This window comes from Henckelia pumila, chromosome 3 (assembly GCF_033568475.1).
Source record: "Henckelia pumila isolate YLH828 chromosome 3, ASM3356847v2, whole genome shotgun sequence".
NCBI lineage: Eukaryota > Viridiplantae > Streptophyta > Magnoliopsida > Lamiales > Gesneriaceae > Henckelia > Henckelia pumila.
Window position 1 is genome coordinate 127,093,774 of NC_133122.1, and position 12,565 is coordinate 127,106,338.

The following is a 12,565-nucleotide window of genomic DNA, read 5'->3' on the forward strand; positions in this document are numbered from 1 at the left end:
AAAGATTGACCGATCGAGCGATGGACTTGTGGACAAGTTTTATTGCATGCCCGCTCGATCGGTTGAATCTTACCGATCGAGCGGCACATGATTATCTTCTGGGCAGGGAGTTTACATTTCTTTGCTCGCTTAATCGGTTGAATCCTACCGATCGAGCGAGGCCCTATTCCTTAAAAAAATTATTGTTTTTAATCTTGGATATTGTATGCTTAATTGTTGTTTAATCCGAGATTAGATATTTAGAACCGAGTCCTCACAACGGACCATCAGTAGTGACAATGACAAGAAAGTTTCTTACCTCAAAGAATCGAACCATATTCTGAGCTCCATAGCTCTCCAAATCAATATTGTGTTCCTCAAAGAACTCATGGTCATCATACTTATCCCAGCAATCAGCAATCTCCTTAGAGTAAAAAGTAGAAAAGTAAGACTCATTTACCCAATATTCTTCACCCAAGGTGTTGTCCAGGGTGTCGGCAACACCTTCTTCAACATCCTCTTCATATTTTTCAGAGTCATCAGAATCTGACTCTTCTTCCAATTCTTTTTCAGCATCTGAGTCTTTACTCGAGTCGGTGCTGGAACTATCAGAGGAATGAGGACGGTTATCAGCATACTCTTGAAGCATCTCTTCATCGCGTTCATCATCGGATTCATGAATGGGAGTAGGAGCAGCAGCAGAAGGCTTCTTGCTTTTGGAAGTCTTCATTCCAACCAAGAATTTGGCTATAGAAGCCTCCTCATCATCCGAGAAAACAAGAGGAGTAGCAGTGGGTGGCTACTCAGAAACAGGAACAGATGCAGATGCATCTTTCTTCTCAACAATAATAGATGGAGTCTCATACTCTGTGGATTCATCATCAAAAGAGGAATTCACCTTTGATTGTTCCTCAGATTCAAAAGGCACTGGAATGGTCGGAACAGATGGTTCCATGGCACTATCTTTGCCCCTTTTTCGATGCACCAGCTTGTAATCTTCATCGTCGCTTGCATCACTAGATGAAAATTCTGAAAGAGTGGGTGCCCGGTGAGCCAACTTGTAGCTAAGGGCTTTGATGACTCTTTGTATAAACAATCTTTTATTTAATATAATTTACACTTTTATTAATGGCAATGACTTTATCTTTCTTCATATTGTTATATTGTGATACACTATTGTTGTTTTGATAAAGACCTTGAATATAGTATAGTGTATATAAGATGTGGTAGAACATGGGGATGTCTATCATGAGACACATCTTATAGTCACTGTATATTCTAAACTGTTCCTAGTCGATTGAGCCGTCCGATAATAAGGATAAGGATCGCTCGAGTTTGAGACTAGCATTTGCGATGCAGAGTACCACGTTTCATTGGTAGGGAACATAGAGATGTTCGAAGCATGCAAATGGATATTCATATGATGAATGATCGAACTACCCTATCCGGACTTTCCAAGTGGTTATCACTTATCGAGTGGATAAAGTCCGCGGTTTTGGTTGTACACCATTAGTCCTTACTACTTGAAACATCATTGAGACTCTATATGTTAGTAATGTGCTTTGACTCGTTTACCGACTCTATTGGGGTCATCAGGTGTCGGGATTGGATACAGTTACAACACATATAGGAGTCGATGCTTTGTTGTCAAGGATTCACCACATACTTGCGAGTGTGGATATCCTATGCAATCTGAGGAGATATTAGTGTGACGAATCTCTACCCAGAGTACATGATGTGTTTTAAGAAATGGTTTCTTAGTAGCACATGCGATGTCACTATTTGATCTTCAAGATGCGTTGCATAGTTATCGAATCTCGAACGACTCTCGATTTACCAATGGTTGTTGATTCGATCGGGATATATGGATGAAGGGACCGTACTGTACGCTAACCAAAATCTATTGGTTCTTGCAGGCACTATCAGTGATACCTAGGGAATCATGGAGCGATGTTGCTAGGCGCTCTTACCATGATTCGATGGGCAAGTCGGAAATTGTTGTTCCGAGTCACAAGGAGTTGTGAGCCCACGGCTAGCTGTATCCCTGAACTATTGAGGGTCACACAGAGTAATGGATTTTTAATCCCCGTTGAGATAGTTAAATTTAAAGAGTTAAATTTAATGAACAAAGAAGTGGGACTTCTTATTTAAGAGTAGAGGAGTAAGATTTCCTAAAATGACATAGGGATGGACATTTTTGGAAATCACTGAATTCGGATTCAGAAAAATTTATCTTGACTTTAAAAGGTGCGGAAATGGTTTCTGTGAACATTGGTAAAATCGGTTTATCAATCAGAGTCACGATGAATTTTATATTAATTTCTGAACATGCGGGCTTTGCTTGTCAGGCTTGAACTTATGACTAATGGGCCCTAAGCTGTTAGCAGCCCACATTATAAATAAGTTATTGCAGTATAGAAATTACACAACAGAGGCTCACAATTTTTCGAAAACCCTAGTTGTTTTATTAAAAAGTGTCCTCCCCCCCTCCCTCTCTCTGTGGGAAAATCCAGCCTGTGAATTTTGAATTACAGTCTGGTTTAATAGATCAAATTCGTTAATTCTCTTTGTAGAAAATTCTGATAGATTTTCTAGTGCAATCTATCAGAGGGATTAAATCTCTGTTCGTGGACCTGATTGAATAACAGTTCGTCCATCATTTCCTGGGATATACAACAAGAGCAGAGCAATCTGTTGGTGTCCATAATCTCGATTCGAGATTGGAGGTAAAAATTTATAATTTTTATTTAATTTTTACACACACAATTTAATCGTAAAGTTTTGATACCCATTATGGAATCGTTCCATATAAAATTTTTAAACTTCCGGTGCACCGGGTATCAATTCTGATTGATCTGATCGCCGTTCTCCAACAGTGGTATCAAAGCCAGGTTGCTCAGATCAAGCGATTAAATTAATCGATTGTACAAAAAATTTTTAAGCCTCGGTTTTTGAAACAAAATAAATTTTTTTAAATTAAAAATTTTTCGGGCAAAAACATGGGCAGCGTACGACGCTGCCCAGCGCAGCGCACGACGCTGCCCAGGGCAGCTATCGTCGCTGCCCTAGGGGCAGCCGAGCTGCCCGGCCCGAGCCCTTTTGGGGCGCGGGCAGCCCGGGAACGTCCCGGGCGGCCCGCTGAAAAATTAATTTTTAATTTTAAAATTAAAATTTTAATATGTTAAAATTCTATTTTTTGGTCGGATCGAATTGTTCGAGTCCAAAAATTTTAAAATTGATTTTTGGATAAATTTGAATTTTTTGAAAATTTATAAATTTTATCCGTTAAATCAGTTTTTATGAAATTAATTATTTTTGGTACAATTGATGATAAGATATGATCTTATGGATATATTGAGTAAAATATGATTTTATGTATAAAATTGGATTTTATATGTAAAATATGATTTTATTTGATAAAAAGATAAAATATGATTTTGTATGTAAAATAAGATTTTATATATGGAATATGATTTTATCCTTTTAATTTAAATTTCCACTGCATGTTATCCAATAAATTAATTTTAAATTAAATATTATTGGATAAGGATGATCGATTGCCATGACCAATTTTGTAGGTGTATGTTAGGAATTTACATTTGTTTTTATTGTTGTTGGATTTATTAATGGGCCTAGTTTATGGCCCAATATGAATTGTCTTATGTAATAAAAGTGGGCCTGGTTTATGGCCCGTTCCCACCCCTTGAAATGTATCCCCTACTTGTCATGGTTATTTATTGTAAATACATTAGACTTAGTGGGAGATGAAGATTTGAAGACGGAGGTGGGCCCAACAGACAATAAAGACTGAAGAAATGTAAATTGGAAGCTCAATGTAATAGGATTGCATTGCATACCTGCATATTACCTAGGATTGGACTAAGACTCGTGATTGGCAACCACGGGTCGATTAGAAATGGAATCGATCATCCTATATAATATATGATATTATTGTTGTATGCATGTTTTAGACTAAATTGTGTGAATCCGGCAAGCATACAAAATTTTAAAATGATGAGACAAATTTTCAAAAATTAAAATCCCTCATTTTAAATATGATTTAAAATTGATATCAAAATAAATAAAGGAAATTTAAAATTGTTTAAATGTTCCTACCTTCCATCAACGATCAATGTATGAGATGCTACCCGCGGATACGGTCCGGCTCATATTATTGGGGGGGCCCGTTCGTCGGAAAGCTGTACATTGGATCGACACATGTTGTAAGTTGGGTGGAACTCCCATGGGATCGGCTCATATTATTGGGGGATCCACATGGCGACCTTCCATCACAACTTAATATTGATGGGTCATCTTGACATGTCACAATAAACAGCGTCATATTATTGGGCCCTTATTGGACATGAGGTAAAAACGTGGAGGTTGCTTTGGAAGCAATTGGGCTCTACCTTTTGAAAATTATGGTTGGCTGATATTATTCGGGACCATAGTTTGTCAATTGGACTCCATGTTCTCACTAAGGAAAACAGTTTCCCGTTTTCACTAGAGGGTAGTGAAATCGTTAAAATAGTGGGAGTGAGATTCATAAAATAAATTTCGCCTATTTTATGTCTTAGTAAATTAATTAAACAATCATCGATAATTGTCTGTTTCATCTCAGTATATCATTATGATGAATCTTCGTAATCCACATGTTTCAATTCTCCAACAAAACAAACTTACTGGCGCAAACAATACAGAATGATTCCATAAGTTAAGATTGTCCTAAGTTCGGAAAAGATTTTCTAAGTGTTAGAAAAGGCTTTTCCGAAAACAGCCCCGGATGATGTAACTGCCGAAAGGTTGGCCGAACTAGAGAAATGGTTGGACCATGATCTCAAGGCCAAATGTTACATGCAAAATTGGACAAGTCTAAACAAGTTTGCCATCACAGCAAGAAACCCGGTCATTGGAAACGTAACTGCAAGGAATACCTCGAGCAGTTGCGAACTGCAAAGGGTATGTTTTACATTGAAATAAATGTTTTTCTTAATACTAATTCTTGGGTATTGGATACCAGATGTAGATCTCATATTTGCAATGAGTTGCAAATGATGACAAGAAGTAATAGGCTAAGGATGGGTGAGACCCAGTCAAGGCTCGGGAATGGTTCCAGAGTTAAATCCATAGCTATGGGAAATATTTGTTTAATTTTGCAAACCAATTTTAAGTTGTATTATGAGAAAGATATTTTTATTTGTGCCAAAGATTTCATTAAAACATTATTTCTATTTCTATGCTTGATAGAGATGGGTTTTCTTGTAATTTTGTGAATGAGATTTGCAATATTTACAAGAATGAATGTTTGATTTAAAGTGGACAATTTAAAAACGATCTATATAACTTAAAATTAAAAGACGTTCCAATAAATTATGTTGATAAACCGGTAACAACAAACAAAAGGAAAATCGATAGTCAAAACCCGGCAAACTTTTGGCATGCTAGGCTAGGTCATATTTCCTCAAGGAGGATGAACAAGCTAGTGGGAGAGGGCATGTTTGATATGTCTGATATTAACTCTCTACCTACTTGTGAGTCCTGCCTGAAAGGAAAAATGACTAAATCTCCTTTTAAGGGAAAACCTGAGCGTAGTCAAAATCTGTTGGATTTGATCCATACAGATGTTTGTGGTCCATTTAGAATTGGTACTCAATATGGCCACACCTACTTCATTACCTTTACTGATGATTATTCAAGGTATGGGTATTTATATTTAATGAAATATAAGTCTGAAGCATTTGAAAAGTTCAAAGAATTCAAGGCTGAAGTAGAAAACAAGCTAGGTAAAAGTATTAAAGCACTTCGATCGGATCGAGGTGGAGAATACTTAAGTACCGAGTTTTTGGACTATCTGAAAGAGAATGGGATTCTCTCTCAGTGGACTCCTCCTATGACACCACAGCTGAATGGTGTATCGGAGCGTCGTAATCGAACTTTGTTGGACATGGTTCGATCCATGATGAGCTTCACTGAGCTTCCACATTCGTTTTGGGGCTACGCGCTTGAAACGGCGGTGTTGTTGTTGAACAACGTCGACACCAAAGCAGTGGACAAAACACCATACGAGTTATGGAATGACAAAGCTCCTAAGTATTCGTACTTGAGGATTTGGGGATGTCCTGCTTAAGTGAAGCAGACAGTGGGAGATAAGTTGGATAGTAGATCCACCTTATGTTATTTTGTAGGGTATCCAAAGAATTCAATCGGATATTATTTCTATCATCCTGCTGAAACAAAGGTGTTTGTTTCAAGGAATGCCACCTTCTTGGAGAAGGAGTTCTTATTGGATAAGAAAGGCGAGATGATGGAACTCGAAGAAATTCGAGAAGAACCCGAAATACAAAATAATGATCCTACACCTCAGGAACCATTGATGGACACGCCTATACTTAGAAGATCCGAGAGGACTTCTAGACCTCCTATTCGATATGGTCTTCTTCTTGAAGGGGATCAAGATGAACCCGATGTTGGATGTGATCCAAGAAACTTCAAGGAAGCAATTTCTGATGCGGATTCAAATTTATGGCTTGAAGTTATGCAGTCGGAAATAGATTCGATGCATACAAATCAAGTTTGGTCTTTAGTAGATCCTCCCGATGGAATTGTTCCAATAGGGTGTAAATGGATCTAAAAGAGAAAGCTTGGGCCTGATGGTAAGGTATTGACCTACAAGGCGCGATTGGTGGCGAAAGGTTATACTCAAAGACAAGGAGTTGACTATGATGAAACCTTTTCACCAGTTGCAATGTTCAAGTCCATAAGAATCGTTATGGCCATAGCTGCTTGGTATGACTATGAGATATGACAAATGGATGTGAAGACTGCATTTCTTAATGGAAACATTAAGGAAGAGATCTATATGACGCAGCCTGAGGGATACACATCCATGGGAAGCGAGCATAAGGTATGCAAGCTTCAGAGATCAATCTATGGTCTAAAACAAGCATCAAGAAGTTGGAACCAGAAATTTGATGAAACAATAAAGGATTTTGGTTTCATCAAGAACCCGGAGGAACCATGCGTGTACAAGAAAGTAGTTAAGGATGCTGTGACATTCTTAGTACTTTATGTTGATGACATCCTACTCATTGGGAATGACGTAGGGATTTTGCAGTCAACAAAGATATGGTTATCAGGTAGATTCTCGATGAAGGATTTGGGTGAGGCATCCTATATTCTAGAGATACAGATCTATAGAGATAGATCTAAGAGAATGATAGGACTCACTCAAGCAACCTACATCGACACCATATTGAAACGGTTTTCAATGGATGGGTCCAAGAGAGGACATCTACCCATGTGTCATGGAGTTTCTCTATCCAGGTCTATGTGTCCCAAGACTGATGAAGAGATAGAGAAAATGACACATGTACCATATGCGTCAGCCATTGGTAGTATCATGTATGGGATGATATCTACCAGACCAGATGTAGCATTTGCTCTGAGTGTCACGAGCAGATATCAAGCTAATCCCGGTCAAATGCATTGGAAAGCCGTGAAGGACATTCTTAAGTACTTACGAAGGACTAAGAATATGTTCATGGTATATGGAGTAAGAGAACTAAAATTGGAAGGCTATACCGACTCTAGCTTCCAAAGTGACGTGGATGACTCGAAGTCAACCTCTAGATTTGTGTTCATGCTCAATGGCGGTGCTGTCTCTTGGAAGAGTTCCAAGCAGGACACCACAGCGGATTCCACCACTGAGGCAGAATACATTGCAGCATCAGCTGCTGCTAAATAGGCCGTTTGGATGAGGAATTTCGTCCAAGAGTTGGGCGTTATTCCGGAAGTTGTTGGTCCAGTCCCGGTGTACTGTGACAACACGGGTGCCGTTGCTCAGGCAAAGGAACCAAGGTCTCATCAAAGATCCAAACACGTACTGAGGAAATACCACATCATCCGGGAGATTGTGGAAAGAGGAGACATCACTGTCGAAAGAGTGGCCTCTGCAGACAATATCGCTGATCCACTTACTAAGCCCTTGTCAGGACCATTATTTGACAAACATCGCGAAGCAATGGGTCTACGTAGTATGACTAGTTGGCTTTAGGGAAAGTGAGAGATTGAAAGAGTGGGTGCCCGGTGAGCCAACTTGTGGCTAAGGGCTTTGATGACTCTTTGTATAAACAATCTTTTGTTTAATATAATTTACACTTTTATTAATGGCAATGACTTTATCTTTCTTCATATTGTTATACTGTGATATACTATTGTTGTTTTGATAAAGACCTTGAATATACTATAGTGTATATAAGATGTGGTAGAACATGGGGATGTCTATCATGAAACACATCTTATAGTCACTGTATATTCAAAACTGTTCCTAGTCTATTGAGCCGTCCGATAATAAGGATAAGGATCGCTCGAGTTTGAGATTAGCATTTGCGATGCAGAGTACCACGTTTCATTGGTAGGGAACATAGAGATGTTCGAAGCATGAAAATGGATATTCATATGATGAATGATCGAACTATCCTATCCGTACTTTCCAAGTGGTTATCACTTATCGAGTGGATAAAGTCCGCGGTTTTGGTTGTACACCATTAGTCCTTACTACTTGAAACATCATTGAGACTCTATATGTTAGTACTGTGCTTTGACTCGTTTACCGACTCTATTGGGGTCATCAGGTTTCGGGATTGGGTACAGTTACAACACATATAGGAGTCGATGCTTTGTTGTCAAGGATTCACCACATACTTGCGAGTGTGGATAACCTATGCAATCTGAGGAGATATTAGTGTGACGAATCTCTGGCCAGAGTACATGATGTGTTTTAAGAAATGGTTTCTTAGTAGCACATGCGATGTCACTATTTGATCTTCAAGATGCGTTGCATAGTTATCGAATCTCGAACGACTCTCGATTTACCAATGGTTGTTGATTCGATCGGGATATATAGATGAAGGGACCGTACTGTACACTAACCAAAATCTATTGGTTCATGCAGGCACTATCAGTGATACCTAGGGAATCATGGGGCGATGTTGCTAGGCGCTCTTACCATGATTCGATGGGCAAGTCGGAAATTGTTGTTCCGAGTCACAAGGAGTTGTGAGCCCACGGCTAGCTGTATCCCTGAACCATTGAGGGTCACACAGAGTAATGAATTTTTAATCCCCGTTGAGATAGTTAAATTTAAAGAGTTAAATTTAATGAACAAAGAAGTGGGACTTCTTATTTAAGAGTAGAGGAGTAAGATTTCCTAAAATGACATAGGGATGGGCATTTTTGGAAATCACTGAATTCGGATTCAGAAAAATTTATCTTGACTTTAAAAGGTGCAGAAATGGTTTCTGTGAACATTGGTAAAATCGGTTTATCAATCAGAGTCACGATGAATTTTATATTAATTTCTGAACATGCGGGCTTTGCTTGTCAGGCTTGAACTTATGACTAATGGGCCCTAAGCTGTTAGCAGCCCACATTATAAATAAGTTATTGCAGTACAGAAATTACACAACAGAGGCTCACAATTTTTCAAAAACCCTAGTTGTTTTATTAAAAAGTGGCCGCCCCCCCTCCCTCTCTCTGTGGGAAAATCCAGCCTGTGAATTTTGAATTACAGTCTGGTTTAACGGATCAAATTCGTTAATTCTCTTCGTAGAAACTTCTGATAGATTTTCTAGTGCAATCTATCAGAGGGATTAAATCTCTGTTCGTGGACCTGATTGAAGAACAGTTCGTCCATCAGTTCCTGGGATATACAACAAGAGCAGAGCAATCTGTTGGTGTCCATAATCTCGATTCGAGATTGGAGGTAAAAATTTATAATTGTTATTTAATTTTTACACACACAATTTAATCGTAAAGTTTTGATACCCATTATGGAATCGTTCCATATAAAATTTTTAAACTTCCGCTGCACCGGGTATCAATTCTGATTGATCTGATCGTCGTTCTCCAACAAATTCAGTGTCCACCAGAGAAGGTCTAGATGGTTGAACCTTCCCTCAAAATCTTTTGGAGGCAGTGTAGTCAGAATTGTATCCGGCTTGACGTTTGGATCGGCGAGTCAAGGGTTTCGAAGGAAACACCTTGTTCAAAACAGTCATGTATGGTAGGTTTTCCACATCAAAAGAGTTTCCAGGTTCTCCAGGAGAAATAACATCCAGAGGCACAGCCTCCTCGGAAACTGGAATCATGGCTTGCTCATTCACGGGGTGTGGTGACGGAGGTGTTGTAACACCTTCCGCAGCATTCCCTAAAAATCACATCTCAGAGCGGATGTCTTGAGGATAAAAGTTCTTTCTTGCCATTAAATTTCTGAGAGTGAAAGTTCGAAAGAAAATTTAGGGCAATTTAGAAACAGGGAACAATAAGAATAAGGAGGTGCGAGGAATGAAACAAGGTAATATTGTATTTCCAAAAACATATACAAACCCAAATATATATCACACACACATCCTTTCCTATTCTCACTCGAATTACAGCCCCTCTAACGATAAAAAAATCCCAACGGTAACACTCCAAAACGGTAACAAATCGAATTGAATTAGGAAACAAATCTCTTCGATTTTCACCGATAATCTAGGCAAAAATATTTTACCAAATATTTCCAAATTTAACTCCTCATCAGAATACAACACCACTGAAACAAAATCCAGTCCCATTCAAATTCAAAAATTCAGTGGATAGGGCAAAAATCAAAAAATTGTTCGATCAGAATTAATAACCTTTTGGCCAAAGATATTCACAAATAAAAATATGCATGTTCTAAAAATGTCTAAAACAGAGTGTGACATAAAAATAAAAAGTGATCACATGCAAAATTATATGTTGAAAAATGAGGTGTTTTCAACGATGTTGGCAACATCTTCTAGCAAAACTTCAGGATTCAAAAAAATTTTGGTATCCAATTCATTATTACAGAAGTGGTAGCCTGCTAACTAAAAAAACGATCTTCAATGGACCCCTTTAAATAGATTTTTCCATTTGCTTCTGATTTTCAATCAAATTTGATGATTGACTCAATTCAAGTTTAATCTTTTTCTTCTTTTGAGATTCTGATTTTGCAAAGTCACTTTTTATTTGGGACATAATCATGGAATACACGAACATCCCTCCACTACTTTGTGACTTAGTCAGAACTCTTCTTCAATTAATCCATATTAAACTGTAAAACATTTTGCAAAGAATCCTGAGTGAAAAACAGTAGATGGTTACAAGGTATCCAATACATCACAAAACAGAATGAATGCATGAATGCAATATGCCTAATGAACCTAAAAATGCACATGCATGAAAAGGTGTTGTCATAGAGTGTTGGCAACACTTCGGACAACATCTTTGTTCTGTCTATAATGCACACATACTGAGAGACTTCCTTAGACTGGAGAATCTCTTGAAATCCAAAGCTTTTGTGAATATATCAGCTAATTGGTTATTTGTTCCAACAAACTTAATTAAGATCATGCTTTTATCGACCAAATCTCAAACGAAGTGATGTTTAATGTCAATGTGTTTGGTTCGAGAGTGTTGTACTGGATTTTTGGTTATATCAATGGCACTAGAATTATCACAGTACACAATGGGAGTATCACTCTTAACTCCATAATCATTCAACATTTGATTCATCCATAGGAGTTGTGAGCAACAACTACCGACAGCAACATACTCAGAATCGGCAGTAGAAAGTGAGACACAATTTTGTTTTTTACTATACAAAGACACTAGGTTATTCCCCAAGTAGAAACATCCTCCCGAAGTGATCTTTCTCTCATCTAAATCCCCAGCCCAATCAGCATCACTAAACCTTACCAAATTCGAATTGGTTTCTTTAGTGTACCACAAACCCAAATTCAAGGTACCTGCCACATATTTCAGTATACGTTTCACGGCCTTTAAGTGAGTAATTTTTGGGTTACACTGATATCTAGCGCACAAATAACACTATACATGATATCAGGTCTAGTAGCACTTAAATACAAAAGACTGCCAATCATGCTTCTGTAGAGGGTGTTGTCAACACCTTCGGTAACATCCTCCCTAGACAGTTTTTCATTAGACCCCATAGGTGTACGCATGTGTTTAGTGTTGTCATTCAGAAACTTTTTCACCAAATTTTTAGCATACTTTCTTTGACACAAAAATATACCATCATGCATTTGTTTCACTTGCAAACCCAAGAAATAAGTTAACTCCCCAACCACGCTCATTTCAAATGTAGAACACATGCACTTCACAAAATCATCAACAAGTTTGTCATTTGAAGCACAAAGAATTATATCATCTACATAAATTTGGCAAATTAAGATATTACCTTGAAACTTTTGCACAAATAAAGTCTTATCAACTTCACCTTTTTTGAATCCAATATTAAACAAGTACTCGGTTAATCTTCCATACCATGCACGTGGTGCTTGCTTCAATTCATACAATGCCTTTTTCAACTTATACACATAATTAAGATGATTTGGATCCTCAAACCCTTTAGGTTGTTTCACATAAACTTCTTCATTTAGTTTCCCATTCAAAAGGCACTTTTTACATCCATTTGAAAAAGTTTCATTCCCATATTACATGAAATAGCAAGCAAAAGTTGGACTGACTTAATGCGGGCAACAACAACAAAGGTTTCATC